Source organism: Heterocephalus glaber, unplaced genomic scaffold (assembly GCF_053883595.1).
Source record: "Heterocephalus glaber isolate CG9 unplaced genomic scaffold, H.glaber_assembly_v1.0 deba00000281, whole genome shotgun sequence".
In the NCBI taxonomy this organism is placed as follows: Eukaryota; Metazoa; Chordata; class Mammalia; order Rodentia; family Bathyergidae; genus Heterocephalus; species Heterocephalus glaber.
In genome coordinates, this window is record NW_028258139.1 from 419,927 (window position 1) to 440,386 (window position 20,460).

At 38.5% G+C, this 20,460-nt stretch overlaps 1 protein-coding gene and 1 non-coding gene across 4 annotated transcripts in view; both read right to left on the minus strand.

Moving 5' to 3' along the window:
- Xkr4 (XK related 4) overlaps positions 1-20,460 on the minus strand; it is a 445,945-nt gene that overhangs the window by 296,239 nt on the left and 129,246 nt on the right. The window lies entirely within an intron of this gene.
- Positions 16,742-16,851, minus strand: LOC147830185 (U6 spliceosomal RNA). Its single transcript, XR_015441928.1, has one exon. It is a non-coding gene; the product is annotated as a U6 spliceosomal RNA (small nuclear RNA).

Below are 20,460 nucleotides of genomic sequence, written 5' to 3' on the forward strand. Positions count from 1 at the left end.
CCACTGAGAACAATGAGAAAGATGAACCTGGAGTGCACTTGGCACCAGGACAGGAAGGTACGTACACAGGAAGATGCATAGGAATATGCAAGTTGCTCAGTGAATTCTTATTTGATCAATGAATAGTGGCATATAGGAATGCATAGACTGGGAGTCACAACCCCAACAATATGAATGACTCTGAGCAAAACACCACTGCCCACTAAAATGTTTTAGGTTAGGCAAAATCAAATGCACTAGGGCCTTGAGTAAGTTTATTTTTGCAAGGTGGATGTAAGCACAGAAAGTTTCAGTCTTTATCCTTAAGTGTCTGGATGCCTGTCCTCAGTTGACTGAAGACTCAATCTGATTAGTATGTCATCTGTTATAAGAGATGGCCCAGAAGTCCTCTGCAAGTGATTTTTAGAAAGGCTTTCTTAAAAACTTGAGAGTAACACTGAGAAGGAGAGCACTGTCTTAAATAGGAATTACTGTGTTCATCACAAGAAATTCAACTATTTCTTCATTTTTGAGCCATGTGAGTGTGTGAGAACGTCACTGGCATAAACTAAAGTTAGGGCATTGCCTTGTGAAATGGTAATTTATTTGGAAAATGACTCCTTCTCTCATAGGCTTCCAGAGCCTTATATCTGCCTTTTTTGCCTATTTGGATTATGTTGCCTATAACCTTCTTCACAGATCCACTTTCCTTGTGTGAAAATTAGGGTTTATCTCTCTCCTATCTCTCTTTCCTGAATGATGAGACCACAGTGATTTGTGAACACCTAAGTTTTAATCTCCCATTCCACTTAGTCATGTTGTCTCTTGCAGTTTTTTCTGTGCTAAAAATTGAACCCATTACCTTCTCACTGAGCTACATCCCCAGGCATTTTTAAATTTCACCTTATTTTATTTTGAGACAGTATCTTGTTAAGACACTAACTTGCCCAGGTTGAACTGGAACCTGTGATCTTCCTGTCTCAGCCTCCCAGAGTGCTGGGATTACAAGCCTGTGCCACCACGCTCAGCTTGCTATTGAGACTTTCTTCCATCTCCGCCATGCCAAGTTTAAATCTTGCTTTCTGTGGGCAAACTGCCCCAAGACTTATGAATAGAAACAACAGCATTCTTCAGTGCTATGCCAATAAACACAGTTTTTAGAAAAATGGGTCATGTATCTAAAAACATATAAACTTTTTTTGGTACTTGAACATTAGCTTTGATGTCTAATATAAAAACATGTAGCTTTTTATGTGTTTGGGCTGTGTTTTTATGTTTACTTTTTAAATCCTCATGATACTATGCAGTCACATTGGCTGACATGTGAAAAGTCATGGGAATAAAAGGATTTTTCTTAATTCAGTTCAAAGTTGCCTGCACATCAGCCATGTTTCAGGCACTGCGCCAGATGCTGGGGATGGGAAGACAAGCCTACCATGAGGCTCTTAGTTTAGAGAGGAAATGGAAACAAACACATGCTCAATGAGACGCCCTGAGTTCATTCAAACAAGTATCTGTGCAATGTGATGAAAATATATACGTTTAAGTTTTTAAAAAATTTATTACAGTAAGAGACAAATTTCCATTAATCACCCTGAAAATGTTCCTCATTACTTCAAACACACTTATTCCATTGTACTTGTCACTGTGATTAAAAATACAATGAATCCTGCTGCTTCTGGGTATTCAATAGAAAGGTGGGATTATAAAAACATTATGATCTACCCTCTCATCCACCTTCTTCATGGTATATGAATATCCTGGGATATGAATGAGATTTCTTGCTCTTCTTGAATATCAAAATGACCATTACTGGTAAATGTCTTTAATGGATTCAGGACATCAAAGCAGGTAAAACTGTACAACTAAAGACATATATAAAAGAAGATTTCCTGAACTGCTTCAGAAAGTGGCAAAAACAATGGGATCCATGTTTTCAAAGTGATGGGGGAGTATTTTGAGGGGAATTGGTAACAATGTGTCTTTTTCAGTATTAAATATTTCACTTAACCATTCACTATATTTTTTGATCACACTTCATGTTCTCACAGAAACAGGGTACTTAGTTCAGGCTGGTGATGTCAGCGGGCAGCTGAGGTCTTTGGAAAGAGTATTAAGCCAAGTGTGAATAGCAAGCACTTTTAGGAAGTGGTTTAAACAAGTTCTTTCAAGTGCCAAGCAGGGTATAGGAGACCACTTTTGAAAGCTGCAAAGAGGACTGAGAATTTGGGTAGGAAAATTGGAGTGTCACTGTCAAGAGATAATAATAATAATATGCCAGGTGGGGTCATGGCTAGGTATATAATTAAGTAAATTTTCCAAATTATTGAAGAAACAGGAGTGGATAGGAATGCTGAGTGTGAAAAGCATTCCAATGAAGAGCTAGAAGCATGTCCACACAGGCCAAGGAAGGAAGAGGAGCACAGCGAACTCAGTGGAAACCACAGAAGATACAAAAGGAGAAGGGCACAGAAACCAAGGACAGTGTGGCAGGTTAATGGGAGTGAGACATACTGCAATTCCTCAGAGCTAGAAGTCAGCACAAAACGCTGCTTGGTTTTCAACAAGCAAGAGGCATTTCTAAATTGCTTTTGGCTGCAAGCAGCATGTCTTTTGCATATAAAAAAGCATCATATGGAAGAGCATAGAGTTTATTGATATTGATCTGTTGCCTTCCTTTCCTATCTGAACACAATTTGGGCTATCACCCATGACCAAATAACAAGATACTTCATGTATAAAGTGACACAAATTCATGACATCTCTACCTAACACAGAGCAGTGAAGCTAATAGTCTTTTTCAAGCTCCAGTATCCCAAAAATTTATGGATATTTCAAACACCACTGTAATGATAAATTACATCATTGTAAAAAGAACCTCCAAACAGAGGTTAAACTATTACTTTTTTCATATGGGTTAACATGAAAAATAAACTTCTACGAGTTAATGACAAACACTGAAAGATGATCTTAAAATGTATTCATTCAAATACATCAATATCTAGTAGAGTACAGGGGAAATGGATAGGTTTTGAAGTCAGATTTCAACTGAGTTCTAACTCTACCATTAAGTTCTTTACTACTTGTATGAACATAGATAAATTATTCATGTATCTAAATCCCATTTGCTCATCCTTAAAGTGGAATCAGATAGCTTTGTTGTCAAATATGGATAATACGTGAAGTTTAAATTTATGTGGTTTGTATTTCTCCCTACACATGGCAGACTGCTGACTAGGCCCCATTATTATTTTCCTTCTTCTTTTACTAACGGAACCTCTTCATTTGGGTTTTCGCTGTCTTATGGCTGCCAGCTGCTGCCCCTCTATCCCAGCCTCTTTTGAAGCTGGGGTAGGCCATATTTAGATCAGGGCATAGGCAAATGAACAGAAGGAGCATGTGCAACTCTGGGTCATCAACTTGGTTGTGCTTACCTTGAATTCTGTTTCTTCTCCCTGTTGGCTGAGGAAGATGGTGTGGCTGAACCAGCAGCCTTGGACCCAGAGATGGAAGCTGCATGCTGGGGGTGATACCATTGGCCTCTTGGTGCGTAGATGTAAGTGTGCTGATGTGCAGGAGGCTAGGGTATTTGTGGCCAGGTTCTCATGCAGTTGAGGATGCATTAGGGCAAGTGTGCATGAGGCTGAGTGGCCTATGGATTGTTTTATGAGAGATACAAATGTCTATTTATTTTAGTTACTGTATCATGAAGTTGCTTTACCTACTGGTTGATTCTCATTTTCATTTTGGGTTCCCCAAATCACACTAGTTCTGTATTTTATTGCTGCAACACAGACCTTTTCTTTTTCTTTTTTTTCCCCCCAAAGTTAAATTCTTTAGACCTTGGAGGGCTTTTGAAGGAAGTAACAGAAAGGAATTCTTTGGTAGAAAAAAATGTGTCTTGATGAACACAGCAAGAGAGTGAGGTTCTCAAATCCCTCTCCTCATCATCAGCCAAGATTAAAGAAAACATTTTTCCTTAGTGTGGAGAAGGAGGAAGTGAGTTCTAGCAGCCACAATCATGATATTAGGCCTTGGCTCTCTTGGAGCTCTCTGGAAGGACCAAGACCTGAGCATGCAGGCAGAATGAACTGCAATGCTATATGAAGATTGCTGGTGTCTGGAATGTGGCCATGAGCAGTGGAGTGTGCTGGATAAGCAAGGACACTTCCGACAATGGTGGTATCAGAGATGTTTGTGTGGTCCAGTTACCCAGGGCCAGAGGTTCATCCTACCCTATCCCCAGTGCTGTGTGCTACCTGAAATCAAGAACTAGATACTATACTGGAGATAATGGAGGAAAAAAGCAGAGTATAACAGGTAAATTTTCTGCCAGTCCAGCAGCATAAAGGCACCAGTGCTATAAATCAGGATAAGTTACAGAAAATAGAGTGATTATTTTTTTCCCACTTAAGTTTTTTGGGCCAAGATTTTGATATTCTACATCATGATAAAGTAAATTAACGTAACTATTAGAGCATCGCGCAGGGTTCATTCACTTTGACTCTATTGATCTTTTTCTATATACTAGACTATTCATGAATGAGATGTACAACGTTTGAGATATATTCTCAGTGTCTCTACCCCACACCCAAGGAACTCAGCTCAGTGAATAATAGTGAAACTGACACATTGTTTTCCATAAAGTTATATGGACTCAGAGAAAGGGAAAAAAAGAAACCAAGTTGCCTTGGAGAGTGGAAGGAAACTTCAAAACAGATGAGGCTTGAACTAGACATTGAAGCAAAAGCGTAACTGGAAGGTACACAAGGAGAGAAAGTTCATTCCTCACCCTGAATACCCACTTTTCAGAGATAGATGATAGGTTGCCATAAAGTGTTGAAGACTGTCATTATGAAAAGAAAGAGTAGGAAGAATGACTGAAAACATCATTGAAAAGAGAGTGTACACAGAACAAGCATAGGTGGCTTGCTTTCCACTGGCTCTTTCCCTGGCTCATTCTCCACTGTATGAAAACCTAACCTCCAGCAATCTTTAAGGTGAGAAGGGACAACTGCAAAGATGAAACAGAAAGGGCTAAGGGTTGAGAGGATGGTAAGGACCTGAGAAGAGGAAAAGCTGGAGTAATGTGGTGAAGGGAAGAGGGAGCAGGCGCAACCCATCAAGTGTACTGCAGTGACTGAGGCAAAGGGTGCTAGTCATCCACACCTGGAACACAAGATTTGTAGTCACCCAGAATTTGATGAAAAGGAGTTTACCCAAGGACAACTCCAGGTGCCAGCCATTTGATTCTCCTTTGTCAGGCAGCAGGCTCAGGTGATTCCCTTCACATCTGCATTTGAAAAGGTGTTCAGCCCCACCTAGACTGTGCTGGAGTCAAAGTGAATCAATCATCTCTGAGGACTAAAATGCTCATTCATGTGGACTGGGAGATACAAGGCCAAAATTCACTGGAAATTCAGGTCAGAGGCTGACTGTATGCAGCCCCAAAGAGCCCTGCCTTAACAGCAGCTCCTACGCAATGGTAAGGAGAGAGGGAAAAGACAGAGGGGCACAGTGCTGTCCTTCTGCTTTGGTAGTACCTGCTGCCCTTTGCTTCCCATCTGTGTCTGGTTAGTTCTACATTAGTGTTTGTGTTTCTCCATGTTCCCTGATTTGCTGTGTCACCCTGGGCCTGTAGGCTGGGAACATACTGCATTTTATGATCAGTGCAAACCAGGTCTGGTAGCTACATCAGCCAAGTGAGTCTGGAATGAGACATGATTTTGAGTTTGAAATATGGTCCGATGAACACACCTCTGAACAATTTAATGCAAAAAGGCCTGAGCTGGCTTGCCACAGAGCCAAACTCTATATGAAAAATCACAGCCCAAACTCAATCAGAGGCAATTTAATTAAAGAGAGTTGGTTATCTAGGCCCAAAAAGGTTTGCCAATTTGTAACTTGGCAACCTGCAGCCATGAGCTTTTTTGATGGCTTCTTTGTCCCCTGCATCCAGAACCAAGATGTATATTGGTTTGACTTACTTTTTCTTTTCTATTCTTGCAGCATCATTTCATGCCAGGTTTGTCTTCAGGTTCTATTTTGTAAAACATGGACAGTTTGTAGGTGAAGGAGAGGGAGGGAGAGGGAGGGAGAGGGTAGCTGGTATTATAGGAAAATGTAATAATATTCTTATAAATGTACCTTTAAATGACCCCATGACAAAATAACTTCTATGTACTGCGTACATGTGCTCTTTGATTTACTGCCGTAATTTATAGCTAAAACATGCTGTTTACAACATACTAAGTATGGTTCCAAGCACTTCATTTACATTAACTGATATAGTACAACCACCTATGAGACAGACGTTCTTAGCACCCATATTTTACAGATGAGGCAATGGGACTTGGTTGAATAGTGACTTCTTCAAAATTAATATCCACTAAGAACCTCAGACTGGAAATTTCTTTGAAAAAAGTCCCTGCTGGTGTAATTAAAAGATGGTGATTCTAAAATATCTCCCAAATATCTCCTGTGTGTGGAAAGTGATTAGGTAGTAGGAGCTCTATATTCATCAGTGGATTCACTTATTGATGAGTTCAGTCGTTGAATATGTTGCTAGGAGGTGGGACCTGACTGGAGGTGGTCACAGGTGGTGTGACCTGGAAGGATCTACTCTTGTCCCTGGGTCCTCCCTTCTCTCTCTGCTTCCTGGCTGCCATGGGATGAACAGATTTCCTCCACCATACCCAACCAGAATGCATTTCTGCCTTGGAGCCAACCAACTAGACTGAACTCACTGGAAAAGGTGAGCCAAAACCTCTCTTCCTTTAAGTTGCAGCTGTCAGGTATTTTGTCCCCATGACAGGTAAATGACTAACAGTGATGGAAAAGTATTCTGGACTAGGTGGATCTTACATCTAATGACTAGAATCATTATAAACAAAATAGATGAACCACAGAAATACAGAGAGCAATGTGGTGATGGAAGTAGAGACTGGAGTGATGTGCCTAGAAATCAAAAACCCCAAGGAAGGCTAAGTTTTGCCAGCAGCCTTAAGAAAGGAGCAGAGAGGTGTGGAGCAGATGCTTTCTCAAAATTCCAGAAAGGACTAAATCTGCCAAATTTTAATTTCAGACTTTTAGCCTCCTACATTATGAAAGAATAACTTTTTTATTTTTTTAAGCTCCCAGTTTGTTTAATTTGTTATGATAGCCACAGAATATTAATATAGCAACTGAGGTCCTTGCCCAAAGACACACAGAGCCAAGTTAAGTACAGAGCCAAGGAGTCTGGATTATGAATCCATGTTCCTAGTCACTCTGCTGTGTCACTTCCATAGCCAAAGGACAGCTGTGTTCTGAGAGGCTTTGCCAGAGCCATCATCCTGGTTTTCATGGCACGTCTTCGATGCATTTGATTATTGTCTTTGTAGTGATAAGCCATTCGATATCCCCATTGGCTATAATATTCTTTGGTTTGCTTCACTGGCTTCTCGATTACAATGCCTGTTAAAATAAATATGCTTCAATTACCTTAAAATCGCCAGTGTTCCTACCAAGGAAAACCATTGGAGTGATACACATTTTAACAAGAGATTGAATTTGGAAGTAATAAGGTTTTGTGAGAGGTGTAATGTAGAGCCATTTTAGTAAAAGATATTTAGTAATGTCTGATTCAGAATGAAAGCATTCAAATTCAGAGACAGTCTTCATGCTCAGCCTCCAAAGGTATACACAATTTGGGGTAGCCTAAAAAAATTATGTGTCTTCTATTTGTATAAATCATTTTAGTTAACAATATATTTAGTTAATAATATTTATAATATTGTTATATTTTATTACAATAAAATATGTTGTTATATTTTATTACAATATTATAACAATATTTAGTTAACAATATATCATTTTCAATGATAAGTATTTTCAAGGTACCTATAAATGGACAAAGCTATTCAATTTTTTTTCAAAAAATCTGATTTTGCATTGCTTGTCTTAAATGAAACTTTCCACTCACTTATATTAGTTATATAGAATAATGGATTTCAATTTGGCATATTCATACATGCATATGACCTACTTTGATTATTTCCTTATTTCCACTCCCCTTTATCTACCTTTGCCCTTCTCTACCTCTCCCTGATTTCTTCTCTAGCAATCTCATTACATTTTTATTATCTGTTTCTCACTCTCTCACACTTTTTACAAAACCACCACAGGAATAATTTCTTTTCAGAGAAGAACATCCAAATCTATAGGTTGGGCATAAGGCTGACAGCATTTTCAGATCCAAGCAACCTCGGGCTGTTAAAATTACACCCGTGTGAAATTGAAAGCTGCATCTATGTGGGTAATGAAAGTTTCTCTCCCCTGATCCACAGGAATTACATTTGCTAACATCTATCTTGACCACAGTTTCCCAAATCCTGTGCACTATTAACTCAACCTCAGGGGATCAATTAAGGGGCTGACTCTGGTATTCACCCCATACTCCTTCTGACTCTGACAACTTCTTTTGGGTTTTCCATTTAGGGTAGTTTTTGTTGCTTGATTTTATCTTTCATCTTTAAGTCCACAAAAATAATCATCACAACCCCCAAAATACTGTCTCTCTACCCTTACATTTTAATATGGTTTATTCAGTGTGTTTAAAATGGGTACATGCTTGTTACTTTTCTTCATGCAATATTAAATCATGTTTGCACAAGGAGCCAAAATGAATTGGAGCTAAAGGTGTTTAAACCTCACAAAAGCACGATGTTCAATTATTATCATTCCATGATTTCCAGATTGTCCTTTATTCTGACATGGAGCCAAAGGTGTTTGCACAGGGCTATGGGGCCAAAATAAATTGTACTAAAACTAATGTCAGAGTTCAAACTTGTGTAGGATTCTCTTAAAATGATAGTTCAGGTATTTGCATATTTGGGAGACAGCTCCAAAGTCCCCCATGACTGGAGAATCAAGTCCTTGACAGTGTGGCTCTTGGACATGTAATGAGACATGCTCTGCACGTGTAGCATGGCCACAGCATCTTAAGGAATTGGCTTCCTTGGAAAGCATGCAGACTCTGAACCCCTGGCCCACTTCTGCACTACACTTGGTCCAACCTCTGATATAAAGGGAGCCATCAACAGCCTAGCTCTAAATCTGGTCTAGTGGAGGGTGGGAGTGTGGGGAAGAGGTGGGCTGGATCAGATTCTCCCACAGGGGATATGCAATTAGATGAGAGGCTAAGTTGCTAGTAAGAGAGAAACCAGAAGACGTAAAGAAGATTGATAAGTTTAATTCATGATGAAAAATAAAGCACTTGTGGACTCTAGCTGTAGAAATCAACAGATATCCCCATTCCCTGTGGTTTCTGAGACCCAGTATTGCAGCTTTTCCTTGCCCCCTGTAAAGCCTCCCTGTATCCTTGTAATAAATTCTCCTTTTCAATTGAGTAACTTTAATTTACAGCCCATTGCCCCTATCAAAGTACAGAATGTAAAGTGACCTCTAACTGGTCCGCCCAGCCCTCCGTATACTGGCTTCCTTCACCAAGTGTTCTTCCTGTCCATGGCCATGGTGGGCAGCAAAGACAAATGGACATGGCCTGAAAAGGATGCAGGTACAGAGGTGGTTGTGAAAGATCAAGGGTCACACGGAGCCAAAACAAAGAACAGGCAAAATCCAGATGCATGGAGCCACAGAAGCAGGCCCCTGTGGGTGGGGTGTGCTGCCTAGAGCCCTGCACACACATACTGTGGGTCCCCAGCTCCTCACTGGACACACTTGAGCATGTGAGACCACAGGCTTGGATGACAATACCTGCTGTTTGTGGAATAGAGAGAGCTGCCATCCTAAGGTTTTGGTACACTATTACTGTTATGTTTTTATTTTAGTTTATTACACGTGTGTAGTACATAATGTTTACATTTCTTGTGTGGAGTTGGTACCTGTACATAACACATCCCAATTCCTTTTTTTCATCCCTTATTACCTCCCTCCCTTTTATTTAGCTCATCATGAGTAATTTTTGAACTATAAGTTTTGTATTTAACAAAATCTTATTCTGGATAAAATTTGGGTCACTTCCAAATTGCCTGCATATGATTCTCATACAGATTTTAAAAGATGAAATCTGCATGATTTCACAAAGATTTAAGAAATTTGAATTTCTGAACTTCCACATACACCATATGTTGAGGGAACTAACCACAATTTTCATTTTTCTTTTATGGTTTTGTTATCTTGGGGATAGAGTATCAAAGTGATTATAGATTCATCTTTGCATGCTTTCCAAGTCATCTGTAGGACAGTGAAAGAAATATAGTTTCTAGGCTGCACATGGATAGTGTGCTCTACATTCCAAATCATGGCCTGGCAGCTGGGTGCTAATGTGCTCTTTCCAGCAGTGCACCCTCTAATGGCCTCTTCCTGGCACTCGCTCAAGCATCACTAATGGCTAGCAAGTTGCCTGCCCATCCCCAAAGTGAGAATCTCACTTGTGCATTTTCAGAGAGCTATCCAGAAGCCCCTGCTTTCAGCCACAAAAGCCTGGGGACCGGGATCCCCAGCACAATGCAAAAGGACTTTTGGGAGGCAAGAGGTGATGTGTGGTCAGAATGGCAAGATTGAGACAGGATTCGCTTCTGAACTAACAAATGCTTTGTGGCTAAAATGGGAAAAGACAAAACATCTTTCTTTTACAACCTCATCTATCAGTCTAATAGTGATGCCAATACCAAAGAAGTATCTGGGAAACTCTCAGCTACAGTGAAATGGATCTGAAATACGATGTTGCTCTGGAGAGGGAAAAGTGGATGTGAATGCATTCCAGTCAGGTACCTCAAGCCCTCTCAATGCCAGGTGCATTATATGTAGAACAGTAGAAAGTCTCTCACACCTGAGGAACTGGGCTGGAGTTTATAGGGTTTAAAAGTGCTTCTATTCTGCAGTGGGATTCCCCATTCTAGACCCTGTTAGTTATATTTCTCTGCACTCATTTTTCATTTGCCTTTTCCCAGAAGGCAGTGGGAGGCTACAAAACATATTTCCAAGATCGCATCTACCTGCCAGGAAGTAGAACCCTAAGCCTGGTAATTCCCTTGCCAGGAATTATATATATAAATTATATGTATATATATAAAATTATAGATGACATAATGCATAATTTTATAAATCCATATAGAATTAATTAAAAATCGATACAATTGGTCATCTTCTCTTTTGTCTAAGTTACCTCAATTTGAACTCTCACTTGACGGGCAAGAAGGATAGGAACAGGTTGGGGTAAAGAAAGCAAAATCAATGGGATCAAAAACAATACTGTAAGGTTAATCAATGATTCCTTCACAGCTAAGTGAGAGAGATGGGTAGATATTCCCTTCAAAACTGTTTCCCCACACACACATATTAAAATGATGTGTGTGCAATGAGTGTTTCCATCATTCTGTTCTGCTTTCTTCATGATGTTCCCTGCAGATGTCAAACTAATAAAGTGTGAATAAAGATTTCAACTGCATACTTTGATTTATCCTTCATATTCTGATGATAAAATCCTTGCCTATAATCCTCAATAATTTAATTTGAGTTTATGAAATGAAAATCCAGATTGAAATAAATATATAGCCACCACTTTTGATTAAATCAATCAATTGATCGTACAGATAACACTGGAAGAAACTTCATGACCATTTATTTAAAACCGTTCATTTCAGAGAGGAGGAAGCTAAGGGTTAGGGCAGGCAATGTGTCATACGCATCTTAGGCAAAATCGCTGATGCTCAGATCTGGGTAGTGAGGGGCTAAAAGCAGAAGAGACCTCATGGCAGGATGGTAAGCATTCACTGGGGCTTTGCCATCCCAGGAGCCAGCAGTTTAGCAGGAATCATTTGTGAGGCCACAGGGACACTGTCACCAGTTCAAGGAGGAATGAGATAAAGATGTTCAGTTATTATTATTCCATGATTTCCTGATTGTCTTTTACTCTGTCATCCTTACTTTTGGGGATTAGAATGTCTTTACCTAAATGTAACAAAGATTGTAATAGGTGACAGTTTTTGAGATGTCTTTACTAGGATAAATAAAACGAGGGATGTCCCTATTTTTTTCTAGTTTTGACTTCTTTTCTAATAGCTTTATTTACTGCTCTGTCATATCTAACATTCTGGGAAACCACTGTCATAAGCCATAATAAGTCATTGGAGATTTTTAAATTAGGAGTAACATGAACAGAGAAGTAATTTGGGAAAATTAATTGTGCTTTAGTGGATAGTATCCAACTGCAGTAGTAAGAAAATGAAGTCAGGAAATCTGCTTAGAAAAAGATCACAACACACCCCATATGGAGTGGGAGCAGTGAGCAAACAGGGAAGCAGCAAAGCTGCAGCAAAGGAAGCCAAGAAGAGGCAAGAGAAAGGATAGTCTGACACTTCAACCCAAGATGCCCAAAGGGATCATGATTTACACAGAAACCAGTGAAGTCTGGGAAAATTAGCAAAAAAAATTGATTAACTTGGCCATAGTTCTATTTGGTTTGAGAACATGGTAGATACATAAGTAGCATGCCAGCAAGTGTCTGTAAGGAAATCAAGGTTATCCTGTAGGGAAATGTAAATAAATTTAGTAGAAACATGAAAGGAGAAAATGGAGAAACATGGAGGACCAAGAGCTGGAGAGCGCAACAAGTCTTTGACAAAAGGGAAGGAAGCAGAGAGGGTGAAGAAGACAAGAGCCACACAAGAAAGAGGAGAAAATGGAAAAGAAGAGAAAGTTTTTGATTTGAGAAAAATTAAAGACTTTCCTTCCTTCCTTTTTCCATCCCTTCCTCCTTCTTTCTGTTTAACCATACACCCATCTATGCATGCATCCATCCATCCTTCATCTATCCAACTACTATTTGGAGAACTTCCTATGTTCCAGGTCCTGAGGGTGGCTCTTCAGTTCTAGATATGGAGAAAGCTGAAAGAACTGAAGGAAATCAGGTTCCAAGACAAGATGGAGTGAAAGGTGTAAGACGTGCCCTGCCCTCTTCAGCTCAGTGTCTCCCAGTGGTCTCCTTCTTTCACTGTTCTATATTGCTTAACAATCTCTGGTCCCATATAGGAGCACTGATCAGAATGCTAAGCTAAAATCACTACAATGCGGGTAGAAATACTAGCTGCCAACCTTCCCTGTTCAGAGTGCAGGGCAGGTTTCCACTGCAGCCTGTGTGACAGGTGGAATAGATTTAAACAAAGACCATTAGAATCCATATAGAGGAGGAAGGCTCAGTTTGGGAGCCTGGCCATGCATCTCTGATGGCTTGAGTCCAGTCAGAGACAACAGTTGCTGCCTGCATCTTAGCAAGGACTTTTTGTAGTTCTTTAGAGTGGAAAATGTTGTGCTCACTTTGGCAACACATGTACTAAAATTAAGAGTGGAAAATATTTTAATGGCAGAAATGGAAATTTCAGGTTGAAGTAAAGTGTTTCCTTTTTAATGCATTATTTAAATGGAAGGGTAACCAATGACCAGGGCTGTTTGGGAGCTTTTCTTCTAATACAATTTTCCAATGCAGAACCAAAATTTCAAGACAAAAATAGGAAAAGAAATATATACATATATGAATACCAATATACACAAATATTTCCATCTACACATACGTACATGTCAATAAATATTTGATAAAGCACACAAAATAAAAAAATTACAAATATGGTAAGCCATGGTAAGACTGGAGTCATGGTAATATTATATAGAGAAGAACAGGAGGAGCCTTCATTAGACTCAATCTCCTCATTTTGTAGGCCAGAGTGATGGTCTTCTTAAATTCTATAAGCTCTTCCATGTTTTAAGTGAATTCTTTAATTTAAGTTGCAAACAATAACATGGACCTTGATTTTTTTCCTGAGCATATTAAATATTAGATTTAATTATTTCATTTATATTTCTTACATGTGCCTAAGGCTTCTGAGAAATAAGAACTTTTAATAAGTCAAATTAATAACACATAATAAATGACTTTCTCAGATGAATCTAGATTAAAATTTGGTTTTTTAAACACATCTCTCTATGAAGAGTAACTTTTTTAAAAAGGTGATTCTTTTTAATATCTAATATTTACTGTAACTTGTACTGGATGACTGTTGTAAAATCTGTCTTAGTCAAGCTATATTCCAAGCTTCTGTCTACACCCCTGACTTTCTCAGTTCCCTCATGGCAGCTCTGCCAAAGGCAATTGATGTCACTGTGCAGTGTACACAGAACCAACCAAAGTTGTGCATCTGCAGAGAGTCCACGCTGTATGTCCCGATCGTGCTCATGCACAGTGGGAAGAGCCATGAACTGAGTCACAGCACACCCTAAGGGCGTTGTCCTAGACGCTGTCTCTTCCTTTTTCTGTCTCCCCAGGCCTTAGGTTGTTTCTGCAGAAGTTAAACCGCATTCTCCCACTGTATTTGGGAGATAGGTAGCTAAGCCAGGGTCTTTTCACAGCTTATGGGTTCAGGGAACTAATTTTGCTGCCATGTTTTAAGGAAGGAGATACTGATTATTCTTTTGATATCAGTATAGGAGTGTAGGTTTGGATCCACACAGGGCAAGTGCACCAACTCTCACCTCAGGTTGGATGAGGATATCCTCTTCCTCACCTGAGAAAGGAAGAACTCTTATATCCAAGGACAGTGGGAGGGGAGGAAGGAGATGTAGGTGCTGCCCTCAGTCCTGGGTCGTTTATTGAATGAAACCATGATCTGGACATCATATCAGTTGAGTAAGTGAAAATCTTTAAGGCTTCATGTAGAGTATACTATAAATATTACATCATGCATGCATAATAACAAGAATAATATCTATAACAGTTGAGGAAGATAAAACCACACAGTTGTTCATGGGCTAAGGAGAGACACAGAGAAGAAAAGATAGTTAGGGTAGCATATGGTGAACATGGTACACAGGACACTCTGACAGGAGGTAGGGAGCTCCTCCCGTACGATAGGAAGGCAGATAGTGCCCTGCAAAGGCTTTCTGAATGAGATGATGCGCAAGTGTACACAAAGATCATCTGAGTGGGCCACGTTGCTAGGGAGCATTTATTTTAGGAAGGAGCCAGAGAGGGCAAGGGAATAAAGGACCTCACATGTCCTGCTTAGATTTTTGATTTTCATCTTAAAGGTGATAGACATTCAGTAAAGGATCTTGAACATCAGAGTGATGTGATCAGGTTTGAGCTTTAGAAGGATGACTCTGTCTGCCCACTGAGAGGCGTTGAAAGGAAGGTGGGCGGGTGAGAGGTGTTTCAAGCTCATTGCAGGAGTCCAGGCAATAGTGATGAAGGCTGGACCTAAAGCAGTGATAGTGTGAGTGGAGAGTTGAAAGATGTTTAGGAAGTGGGACAGATCACACTGGATGATTTGTTGGATATCAGTAGTTCTGAGGAAGAAGAAACAATCCAAGAAGAATGGTAGGATGCATCTCTGATAGCCTTATCTCCAACACCACTGCCATTTTCCTTTCTGTAGTTAAAGAGCCTTGTTCTGTGGTAAGCAGTTGTGTCACAGATTACAGGCTTTATAGAAGCTCTCCTCTTCATTCTTTTAATTTCAAACCTAGAAAATTTTCTCCTACAGACTCATTTACATGTTTAACCACCTTTACTGGGTGTGTATCTTCTCTCTTCCATAAATCAATGCACAAAATCTTTATAGATCAGACAAAACATTATATTATTGCCTTAATTTAAAGTCCATTAAACCTCATTTCCTGCTTTTTCTTTGTCCTTTTGGGAATCCTTGAATAAATTCTATTTTGTTAATGTTTGTATATGAAAGATATTATTGGAATACATTTATTAAGTTATGAGCCTTGAGATTCTTGGTCATATTTTGAGGATGTTTTTATGCTGACCCATTGATTGCTTTATCACAGGCATCCCCGTGGCCCATAGTTGCTGATTAATACACACTGATTAGCTACAGTACAGGGTAGGGTTGCCTGGTTCATAGGGAGATATGTGTCCTAAGACTTTGCCTTTACCACTTTTACTTTTGCCGATTCAGGTCACTAAATGCCTCCTACAAAACAAAACAAATATCTCTGTTTTAAAAGAGCAAACAATGAAAACATTTGAAATATTATAACAATATATTCAATGTGAAGTGTATAGTTTCATTCTACGGTTGGCACTTGGTTCTAATATTCTCAGCATCCCATAGTATAATGTCATTTTTCTCAAAACAACCAGTCACTGTACTCAAACAAGCTTGATGTGCGTACATAACATGGGCATTTGCTAACAATGTGATAGTTTTGCACAGCTCAGCATTTGGGTCTGGAAAGATAATGACAAAAATGAAATCATAACACTAGGAACTAGCATTGTGGGTCACTGCTAAGCTTACCATTTGTCTCCATAGGAGAAGAATGGTTTCCTAGACATATCCAAGCACAGAATATCACCATATGTCCATTTGTCACAAAGCACCACAATGGGGTTTAGTGTTAGCAGTAATACTATCAGACCACTTAGGCAGTATGCAATGCAAAGTAGCTATCTTGCAAAGGCACCAGACAGCTAATTATATAATCAATCCCTCCTAAAGTGCAACTTTTAAAAAGTACAATTGTGCTAAAATACATATGGTTATCTATAAGTGACTTTATAGATTTAGTCATTATTTTTAAATGTACATTGAGAATTGAAGTAATATACCTTATCAAAATTTAAATAGGCAAATGAGGAAGTAAAAAAGTCTCCTGAGCTTCTGAAATCTATATGTATAGTCACACAGAATGACCTTATTCTACATAAATACTAAGTGAAACTCACATACTCACTAGAGCAGGTTAAGGGAAACTCAGGGAATGCTCAACAATAAATGTGTATGTCATCCTTGCGCTGGGGCCATGCTAATCTTCTCCGTATCATTCTAATTTTAGTATATGTGCTGCCAAAGTGAGCACAAATGCTCAACCATGAGGAGGAAGGTTAAAGTAAGTTTCATTCTACATTTTAAGGATTTATAATATGCTAATGTGCTTTAAAATTATTTTATTTAATTTACTATTGTAATATTATACATTAAAACCAAGATATGCATTGATTTTAATACTGTATATGATGGTTTAGCAGAAAATACCTACTTCTTTTTTAAAGTACATTTATAATTACTTCAGTATTTTTGAAATCATTATGTAAATGTCATTATTTGAAACAATTGTTTCAGTAGAATAAGAAATAGATGATATAATCTAGCATTTTCCAAAATGTTTACCATTAAATAACAGATGTTCAAGATTCTCTGTAAAAAAACAGAAAGCTATTACAGTTAAATAAGTTTATGAAGTTTTATGTACAATATTTTGTCTCAGTGAATCTCAATGTGCTTGAGAAATGAAATCTCCCAAATTTTTGATCTAGTCATTTCCTCAGTCATTCTTTGTATCCTCCAATATTGAAAAATTAAATTCTTATAAAACTAATGTTCTATGACACTTTGACCCATGTATTTTTAAAAGATTTTATGGCCCAAATAAATTGAGGAGAGGTAAGAATAACTAAAAGAAAATAACAAAATTGAGAGTAAACTAAGTTCTATGATAATATTGAGTCTACTCTATAGACCACACAGGAGAAAAATATCATTTAATTTTTTATCTCAATATTTCATCTTGAGGGTATTAAGAAAGGTAAATTTCCTTTCATGACACAACTATAGTTTTTTATGTTCTTTTTTGGTAATTTTCCATATCTTAAATTCTTTTTTTTCTTTTTTTTTTTTTCTTTTGGTACTGAGGATCGAACTCAGGTCCTTGAGCTTGTGCAGCAGGGGGCGAAACCACTGAGCTAAATCCCAGGCCCCTCTTACATTCTTTTATAGTTTGCTTTCTGATTAATTTCCTTTTCTGCAGGAAATAATGTATATTTTTCACAAAAAGTAAAGAGCAACTTGGAGGAGGATCGAACAGCTTGACCTTACCTGTCCAAAACTCAAATCTTGGACCAAATAATCTGTTGCCCGTCAATGAAAGGTAATGATATCTAGCTAAGTGTCATTAAATAATGTAGACTTCACCTTAAACATCTTTCTCTTAACCATACATTATATCAACTAACAACTCTATCAGTGGTTTAACGATGTCTTGAGTGAAGGTCAACAACCATATTTTTTATTCTAACTATTCCAAAGAATTTGGAGGAGTATCTGCTGGTTTCTGGAAATGAGGACTTTCAGATTCTTTCTAGAGATGTAGAAAAAAATGGTCACTAACTTTACAATTTTGATACAATCCTATGTTGTACCATGTTCTTAAAGTGCCAAATGTTTTCACTCACATTTGGAACATAATCTGGAAGGAAATACAATGTCACATTCTTATTGTATAAATTCCTACAATGTCTCATATATTAAAATGGCATTTTAAATGCTTTTTGGGTAGCGAATTAATAATAATACTAAAACAAAATGAAACTTCTCTTGTACTCTGATACAAGAGAATTTCTCCATGGGTGACTTCTCAGGTATCTGTAGATTTGGGAAAGTGCACAGTTTAGAAAACTAAGACATATTACCTCAGTTATTTAGCCCAACATCACATGCTAGCTGTCACTATTAACTCTTGCTAGAATAAAAGACATGAAAAACATGGAAGTCGTGCACATAGTGGACACTGTTGGTTCTGCCTGCCCATCCCTACCTGTGATCATAGCACCAGTTTTTCCTTGAGAACCTAAATATTCCTTCCTTTTGCATTCAGTCTCATTCTCAGTCCAGTGCTCTAACCTCACCTAGGCAAGAGAGGGACAGGAGATACAAGTTCAGCCAATCAGATGCTGTTTTCTAGCAATTTGAATAGTAAATGGAGGTGATTCAATCTCATGATGTTGCCTAAAGACACATATCCACCTATATCTACTGTGACCCCTAAGGCTACCTGGTTCCTACCCATTCTGGCTATAAATGACCTCAGAATCCCTCCTCTCTATGTATCCCTTCCTTTTAAAAAGAGCTAGAATCAGTTGCATAAAGTTGACAGTCAAAATGCCCTTGGAGAAACAAACTTCCTTAGGTATAAATAGGTAGCAAAGGGTTTTATTCACACATTCAATAATTCAACTAAGATATGCCAGGGGTTTTGTACTGTAAATAAGACAAAAGTGTGCCTTGGTGAATCTTTCATTTTGAGGACCTAAATAAACAAATGTATAAAAGATATATAGATCGTTGTTAATATTTAACACAGTTCTTTGACAAAAAGTACTATGAATTTATTTTAAATTCAGTGATCACAAAAGACTGAAGTGGACAAAAGTGTCCTCACTCAAGAGACTTTGTTGTGACATGTCAAGGTAGAACATTAACAGCTTATATGAATAAAGTATTCATACAATATTTTTCAACCTGTGAAGCATGATTTATTCATGGGTTAAAAATAAATTTAATGAATTAAATAAATTAAATAAATTTAATTTGTAGTCAGTCTTTATAAAGAAGAAATGGAAAGGGGTAGAATTGAGTAGACTAGAAGATATCAGAGGGCAACACACATAATAAATTAATTGAAGGTAATTAAACTCTTGTTTCTATGGGCCATAGTTTAAAAGAGTTTAAAAAGCGTGATCTAAAAAAAAAATTCGCAGAAGACAATGATTTTCCACGCTATAGTGAATAGTTACAGGACAAAAAGCAAGGATGAGCAATTACAGAAAGGGATTCACTAGCATGTCAGAGTCCTAAAGTAGGCAAGAAATACTCTCTGGAATAAGAAAAAAATCAAGGTCCAAGGCTCAGTGTTGTGAAAAGAATCCACTCATTCCACATTCAACAAATACAGAGTAGAGAATCTATTATGTGTCATAATCCATGTCTGGTAAGAGAGGTGGATTCAACATCCTATGTCATTTTGGAGCTGACCCGAGCCCCAGCTGACAGAGAACCCATTCCTGTAAAATATTCTGGCAAAAGGGCTGCAGGATACAGGCTAGCAGATGAGTTCATGGAAGAACCCAACACTAGAGAACTCAGGACAGCTTCCCCCTGCCTACCCACTGCACTGGGGAGGCTGGTAAGACAATGAACCTTGGGAGGAAAAAGAGCTGTCTGAGCTCAGCCAAAGAATGGGAGAATAACAAAGATAGACAGTTTGCCTAAGTAGATAGAAAACCTAATGTGATGCCTATCATGGGTTTGACCATCAAGAACACCAAAGCAATAAACCAAGGATACTGTGGTTCAGGGTCTACTGTGCGCTTCTTGCCAGGAAAAGGGAGGCACTGCCAAGGAGTGACTGAGCCCTGGTGAGACCTTAAAAGGTAAAAAATAAAAGTTTCCTTGACTTTTTTAGAGCAAGAGATTGCCATTAATGTTACCTTATCCTTTTGTATTTCACCACACTTGCTTAGAGATTCGATTGACATAATTCATCTGTGACATGGGCTCATAAAACATGTTGTATATGTATCTGTTACAACTTTTGTGGTGTTTCACAGGTTCATAGGTTGACAGGCAAGGAAGTAAAAAGGAACACAGAAGACTCTCTAGAGGAACTGCTTCATCCAACAGGGCCATCCTC